Below are 7444 nucleotides of genomic sequence, written 5' to 3'. Positions count from 1 at the left end.
ATTATTCATTCTGAAAATCTGACTCTTTTAATGAGTGAATGTAATCCACTTACATTTATTGTTAAACTGATACATATTTGGACTTACATCTGTCATCATATTTTATGTTTTTTATTTAACAGGCTCTTTCTTGGCTTCCTTTTACCTCCTTTTCTGTGTCCTGTTGGATTCACTGCATCTTTCTTCTACCCTCTGTTCCTCATACTGGTTTGGGTGTTTTGATACCAACAAGCAATGTTTAATGAGAGCTTATTGATTCTAAGAACTTCATAACGTGTGTAACCTTCACCACAACACTCTGAGGCATCTATGATTCTCATCTCCATTTGGAGATGAGAAAACCGTGGTGCAGAAGGATTAAGTAACTTGGCTAACGTTGCACGGGTAGTAAAGACTGATCGAGAGGCTGTATTCTTAACGAGCTCATTATATTAATTCTCAAGCTAAATACTCTATTTCTAATTCGTTAGTGATTGTCATCATATTTTTACAAGCACTCTTGACTTAATGAAGTCCAAACTTAATCAAAATCTATGTGTTCTTCCTAAACAATTCAAAGATCATAAAAAGCTTTTTCACTGATCTTTTTCTCCCCTAAGTTACACGATTTTTAACCACCACTTTTCAAATTTGTGATTATTACTGGTGGTAAATGCTTATTTAGATGCCTGACTCCTTTACTCATCACTCCTCTTGCAGCCCACTCCTGCCTCATGAGTTCACTTTCCTTTTTCCTGAGGTGTGTCCTTTACAACAAGCGGTCTTAATGAGTGTCTGTAAATGGCAGAGTCTCTGGGTGGTTGTTTGTCTGCAAATGACCTTATTCCTGCTCAAATTCACAAGATTATTTGGAAGGATATCAATTTTTGCATTTTTATTCTCCCTCACTGCTTCAAATGTATCATTCAATTGTTCTGGCAGCTACTGTGTTGTTAAGAAATTTTCTCTCTACAATTGTATTTGTTTTACTGGTAATCTTTTCAGAAGGTCTATTTGATGGCTGTCAGAGTTGCCTATTCTTTTTTTTTTAATCGTTTCTTTTTAAGGATAGATTCAAATTGACAGAAAAGTTGCAAAGATAGTGCAGAGTCTTGTTTTCCCTATTGTGACATCTTCCGTTGTCATGGTACATTTGTTGCAGCCAGAAACCAATGCTGGTGCATTACTGAACATCCTGACTGAGGTCCACCTTAACCGGACTCCATGCTTTATTTGGATTTTGCTAGTTTTTCCCAATGTCCTTTTTCTGTTCCAGGACCCCGTCTAGAACATCTCACTGCACTGCATCATCGTGTGTCCTCAGGCTCCTCCTGGACCTGAGGGTTTCTCAGGCTTTCTTTGTTTTTGATGACTTTGGCAGTTTGAGGAGGACAGGTGAGGTATTCCATAGGATGTCCCTCAGCTGGGATTTGTCTGATGTTTTCTCCTGATTAAACCAGAGTTTTCAGTTGGGGGGAGGTAAAGTGCATTTTCATTCCATCTTGTCAAGGGTACAGCCCATCAATGTCACTTGTTATTGACGATATTGACCTTGATCAGTTGGCCACGGTGGTGCCGTCCTGATTTTCTCCACTCTGAAGTTCCCTCTGCCTTCTCATGGGACCCTTGAGAATCAAGTCACCAAGTGTAGCCCACACTCAGGGGTGAAGCTGGGAGAGGGAGAATTACGCTTCTGCCTATTTTTTTATATCATGCTATTTTTTTTATTATATTTTCTGTTTTTTAAACCTCTATAACCGTCTTAAACCTTGACGCTATTTCGTATTTGTTCATTTGGCTGTGCTCTTTCTGGTTTTGAGGGGTCCTCATTCTTCTGTGATTGAGTCTGCTGACTTCCTCCTGCTGCTTCATCTCCTCATATGGTTTGAAATTTTTTATTGTGAGTTTATCTTTCGAGGGGGTTGTTTGCTCTGTGATTACCCTGTTTACCTCCAGCCTTTGTTTTGTTTTGTTTGTCTGCTCGTTCTGGGCCCTTCAGCTTTCAGTTGTTCTGGCCCAATTATGGTGATTTCTTGGTTCGGAGTTTTCTCCATGCACGCACAAAGCCAAGCACTGCTCTGAGAGCTCTGATTCCTCCCAGATGACTTTCCCCTTCCAGTCCAGGCTCTGGCCAGGCGGTGAGCGTGCCTGCTGCTTCCCAGCGCCAGCTGTAAAGTTGGACGCACCCCGCCTCACCCCTACCTGGGCCCTCTCCAAGGTTCCGGGCTCCGGCAGCAGAAGGCAGCGCCTCTCCTGCCAGAGAGGACCAGAGACCCTGTGAACAACAGCCCTGGGGGTTGTTTTTCAGTCTTCTCTTCTTCCCGCCCTACCCTCAACTTCTTCCTTCACATCTGCATCCTGCAGATCTCCCTTCTCCCAAACGTGGTATTATTATTTTTTTTAATTTCTCTATTTCACCCAGCAAGTCTGCATGTTTTGGAGCTGAGCACTCTATGTCGTCTGTCTGCCATCTTACCAAAAATCTCCTTTAATTCTTTCAGTAGTGCGGTATTTCTTATATTGAGATGTCATCTGCATCATGTGGACTAAACAAAGGGGACATTTTGATCCAGAATATTTATCTCACCTGAGGATGCTACAGATTTCCTGGCAGTTATGTTTAAGATTCAAGATTCTTTCTACTAGTTCTTCAGGGTAAACGCAGCCTTAATTTCTGAAATTGAATATTCATGGAGAATCTACTATGTATAACATATTTTGTGATAAACTAATGATCAAGACGTAGCCTTTGCCCTAAGGAGGTAAACCACGGACATGGATAACAATTTCAGAAAGTCAAAAGCTACAAGTGACATAGAATAGTTTACAGAAAAGTCAACAAGAGGCCGTACAAAGATGAGACAATTTCCAACTGGAAAGATCTGGAAAGGTATGTAGGAGGAGGGTGCCAACTGAGCTTGAAAAATTTGGAGATGCTGTTGCTGCTGGGTGTCAGCTCCTACCTGGATTCGAACGTCAGGCAATGAGACCACCACACTCGCTGGAATTTTGGTGCACACGTGAGGTACAAGGTAAGCACTTACTGAACGCGGGATGCAGGGGATGGCCTGACATTGTGTTCAAAGAACAACAGAAAGTGGTAAAAATAATTTCTTTATGATGGAATAAGAAGGTCTGGAGGCAAGCTGTTGTTAATGAGGTAGATTTAATCAGAAGAAACTTTTTTTTTTAATTGAGTTAATGATAGGTTACAAACTTGTAAAATTTCAGTTGTACATTATTGATTGTCAGTCGTGTTGCAGGTGCACCACTCCACCCCCTATGCCCACCCCCCACCCCACCTCTCCCCTGGTAGCCACCAATCTGTTCTCTCTGTCTACATTTTTAAATTCCTCATATGAGTGGAGTCATACAGAGATTGTCCTTCTCTAACTGGCTTATTTCACTTAACATAATTCCCTCAAGGTCCATCCGTGTTATTGCAAATGGAATGATTTTGTTCTGTTTTACAGCTGAGTAGTATTCCATTGTATATATACACCACATCTTCTTTATCCATTCATCTGTTGATGGGCACTTAGGTTGCTTCCATGTTTTGGCTATTGTAAATAACGCTGCAATAAACATTGGGGTGCACAGGACTTTAGGAATTGCTGACTTCAGAGGAAACTTCTTAACAATTAAAATCATAAATCAGAAACAAATATCCAAACCAAGTTGTCACAGTCTCAATGGCCCAGGTCCTCCCTCTTGGTGAACTTGGTCCCCAAGTGTAAGACGAGGGCCACCCCGCTGAGGCATCGCTCTGGGTGGGAGGCCTGAGCTGCACAGCCAAGGCTGCGCGTCCCTGGGAGAGCAGAGGAGGAAGGCAGACAGGCAGCAGGATCTGGTGCCCGGCAGGTCTCCGTGCCGTTTTCCTTTTTTCACATGGTCACCAGGGAGAAAACACTGCTGTGCGGTAACCACGTGTCTGGAAAACATATTAACTTATTAATAACAATAATATTAGTAAGCGTGGGTACAGTTCTCTTTGTCTTCAAAGCACTTTATGAACATTAGCTAGTCAATTAAAAATGGCCTCTTCCTGGCACTAACCTTAGCTCTGAATGTAGGCCCCCGAGTGTGGGGGGAGCTGGTCACAGAGTTCGCTCTGCAGGAGCCAATGGCCCCTGCTGGCCCGTGGAGGCTCGCCTGGCCCCCTCCATACGCACCATGTCCAGTTCCTCAGCTCCCCTTCCTATGGTCATCTCAGAAAAATTGCCTGTGTGTTTTTCTCCTCTCTCTCTCTCTTTCTCTATTTTAATGTTTCCTTATGACTTTTGAGTAGAGAGAACCAGACCTGTTTCCCCCTGAGGTTCTATTTGTTCTTTCTGGGTTACTATTTCTGATACAAGCAAAGAAACCCCAACAACGAGGCCCTGGCATATTTCTTCATTATTCCTCTTATTTACTGTTGCAGGAGAGGCTTAATTAGATTGCACCCTCCTAGGACTCCGTGTCCGCGGGGCACTGGCCAGATGCTCCCCGGGCAGCTCTTTCCAGGGAGGGACCTGCTCCGTTGGAGACGTGATGGATTTACAGGGACCAGCCAACTGCCTTCCGCTATGTCTGCTTGAGGACGACGAATTTACACTGACCTTGTGGCCGCAGGCTCGGTGGGCAAAGGAGGACCAGCAGCCCTCCGTGGTGTCCCGAGGCTGTGAGTGTGTCCCACTGGAGCACCTCCTGGTCCCTCCGTATTTCAAGGCTTTCGAGGCCCCTGGCACACAGGGGTGCTCAGGAATATTTGATTTCTTTTAGAATGACCTCAGAGCAGAGTGTTGAAATGAAGACCGAGTGAAATCTCGCCAACCTGCTCTGTCCCTTCGGGCTCCGGGCGGCCTCCTGCCTGTCCCTGAGGAGCTGGCAGAGTGGCCTCCCGGGCTCCCAGGGACCGGGAGCCGCCGGTGCTCGTGCTGAGGGTGGGCCCGGCTGGCCCTGACTGTGCATCGCTTCTCTAGTGGTGCCGCTTGTGGCTGATCACACGTTAGCTGAGTGCCCCAGTGACAGAGCTGCTCTGCACTCTGTCGCCATCGATCTCCCGTCACTCATTAGTAAGTGACCGTGCTAGACATGGCCCTTGGGCATTTTTCCAATGCAAAGCCACTTAGCATTAAAATTGCAGCATCTCTTTTGGCTTTTTCACAAGTCTTTATCAAACCCATTTAAAAACTTACCGTGAACGTGACCCACTCTCCAGATAGCCTCTGACTGTCTTGACCTTTGACCTCTATAAGACAACAGGAACAACTGTGCCATTTAACATCATTTTTTTTTCTATAGTAGGTAAGTCTCGTGGAAATAGACTAAATGTACAGAAGATGGGGTGGGGTTTTTTTTTGACAACTTAAGAGCAGAAGTGCTTTTTCGTTATTATTCTGTCATCAACGCTTCTATAGTCCAGTATAAACAACCTTATCTTCTAGCTGTACTTTAAATTTCAATGGAAAAGATGCCTAGGGAGTTAAATATATGCAATGCTCCGATTTTAGAAGTAAACATTTTAGAGATTCAGAATGTGTGAGTTGGTGGTTTTCATCTAGCTCCAGATTTTTCGCCATGAGATGGGAGGAGATGTGCCAAGAGACCTCTGCCCGCCATGGTCAACACGTCCGCGGGAGGCCTCGCCAGGCCCACGTCCCAGACACTTTCTGTGCTTTAAAGAACTTTTTTTATTTGAGTCTCATAAATGCATCAGTTACGGAGACACTGAACGTTTCTTTGGGAGGACATGCACATCCCTTAATGCGAACAGTCTAGCATAAATACAAAGGTCAACTCATTGTGATTGATCACTTCAGAATAAAGTGCCTGTCCCTAAGAGAGGAAGGGAGGGTGACAGGAAGATACCAGAGCACGAGGGATCTGGGGCTCATTTATTTGTCCCCAGCTGCAGCCGCGGACTTCCGGCTATTCCCGCCACGTCATGAGGTACACTCGTTGCTCATTGGCAGGGAGCCACCCTGAATCAGGAGAAGTTTCAATCCTGGGGTGACATGAGCACATTCCATTTTGAATAAGCCCAACATGAAGGCAGACTGGGGGCCTGGATTTCCTGTGCCTGGGCCACCTAGATGACAAGATGCGAAGCTGGCTGTGAATGTGTCATTCTGTTCTTGTTTACATCGACTTGAGAAGAGAAAGAAGAAAGCCTTGAAATCCAGCTGAGTCTTGTGTGGTACTTCAAGGAGGAAAATTGCAATTTCTGTAATCACAGAATAAATCCTCATTTAACGTTTTCTTAATAAAATAATGTAAAAATTTTCCAGAGCAGAGTGAAGAGTATAAATTAAATACAAAAACTTCCAAAAATTAACATAGTTTGAATCCTCTGAATGTATATTTTTATTACGTTATATTTCCTTTTAATGTCTTTCTCTGGAAAACCCTACATGAATTCAGAAATATACTTTAGTTTAATTATACAGAACGTGAGCCAAAAATTCTCTTTTCTGGTTTTCTTATTGGTGTGTTATTTAACCCCATTCACTACATTCACATTAGTAGCTCATTTCACACATGTACACACAGGCACACACACGCTGACACTCACACACACATAATAAGCTTTTAAATATGTGTGTGCGTGTCATATGTATTCATCTACACACATGTAAATATATAATCATCTATGATACACATATATATACATGCAAATATACATATATATTTGTAATTATTCCATGTCAATTTCAACTTTTATATAACTTTACATGTTTGTCTTAGCTCCTAATTCTATTTCAGTATTTTGACTATAGAGAAAGACGCTTCAAATATTTTATAATTTCTAATGGTGCCTAGAATAGTGACTGACTAATTTGTCAGAGTTATCAAATTGAGACTAACTTGTGCTTCATAATCTTAAAATGGTAGTTGGTCCATAGATTCATGGGACCCTGTTATTAGATTAATGAGACCTTTGAAAAATACAAGAACGAAAATGAGTAAGGGTGTATCAAAACATCAGATGTACTAATTTCCTTTGACTTGAAAAAGAGGTGGAATCACTGAGGGCTGGAAGAGAAGTGAAGCTCCACAGGCTCATCACATCGTTCCCCACTGACCAACGGGCAGTTTTCAGACAGTGATGGCACCACCCTCGTACATCGGCTGTGGAGTAGGAAGAGGGAATCAGGAACAATTTTCTATCTCATCGAGACCAGTTGAATGGACAAAGGAATCCTATTCCCAAGAGCTTGTTTTGCAGATGTATAGACAAAAGAAAAAAATATCCAATTTTCGATGAGGGCTAATGGGACCTCAAAGTTTTCTACTTTTTGAGAATCACATAGCAAAGAAAATGCACAACTTAAATTTGGAAAGTAGACATTTTTGCCCAGATAGCTTTGGGTGTAATGACCAGATTATTCCATAATAGATATACTCAATTCTTAAATGGATGGAATTTCTATGTTCATTTTAACATTAAGAAACTATATTTGTTTAGTTTAGGGGCTTTGGATTT

The 7444-nt window shown here is 42.8% G+C and overlaps 1 long non-coding RNA gene across 1 annotated transcript; it reads left to right on the top strand.

The window, feature by feature from the left end:
• Positions 1-1159: 1159 nt before the first annotated feature.
• LOC138915339 (uncharacterized) lies at positions 1160-6246 on the top strand. Its single transcript, XR_011421151.1, has 3 exons — positions 1160-1374; positions 2481-3011; positions 4400-6246. It is a non-coding gene; the product is annotated as an uncharacterized lncRNA (long non-coding RNA).
• Positions 6247-7444: the final 1198 nt, after the last annotated feature.

Source organism: Equus caballus, chromosome 8 (assembly GCF_041296265.1).
Source record: "Equus caballus isolate H_3958 breed thoroughbred chromosome 8, TB-T2T, whole genome shotgun sequence".
Classification (NCBI taxonomy): domain Eukaryota; kingdom Metazoa; phylum Chordata; class Mammalia; order Perissodactyla; family Equidae; genus Equus; species Equus caballus.
The sequence above is the reverse complement of the archived record's forward strand: the minus strand, read 5'-3'. Positions and strand labels throughout refer to the sequence as shown.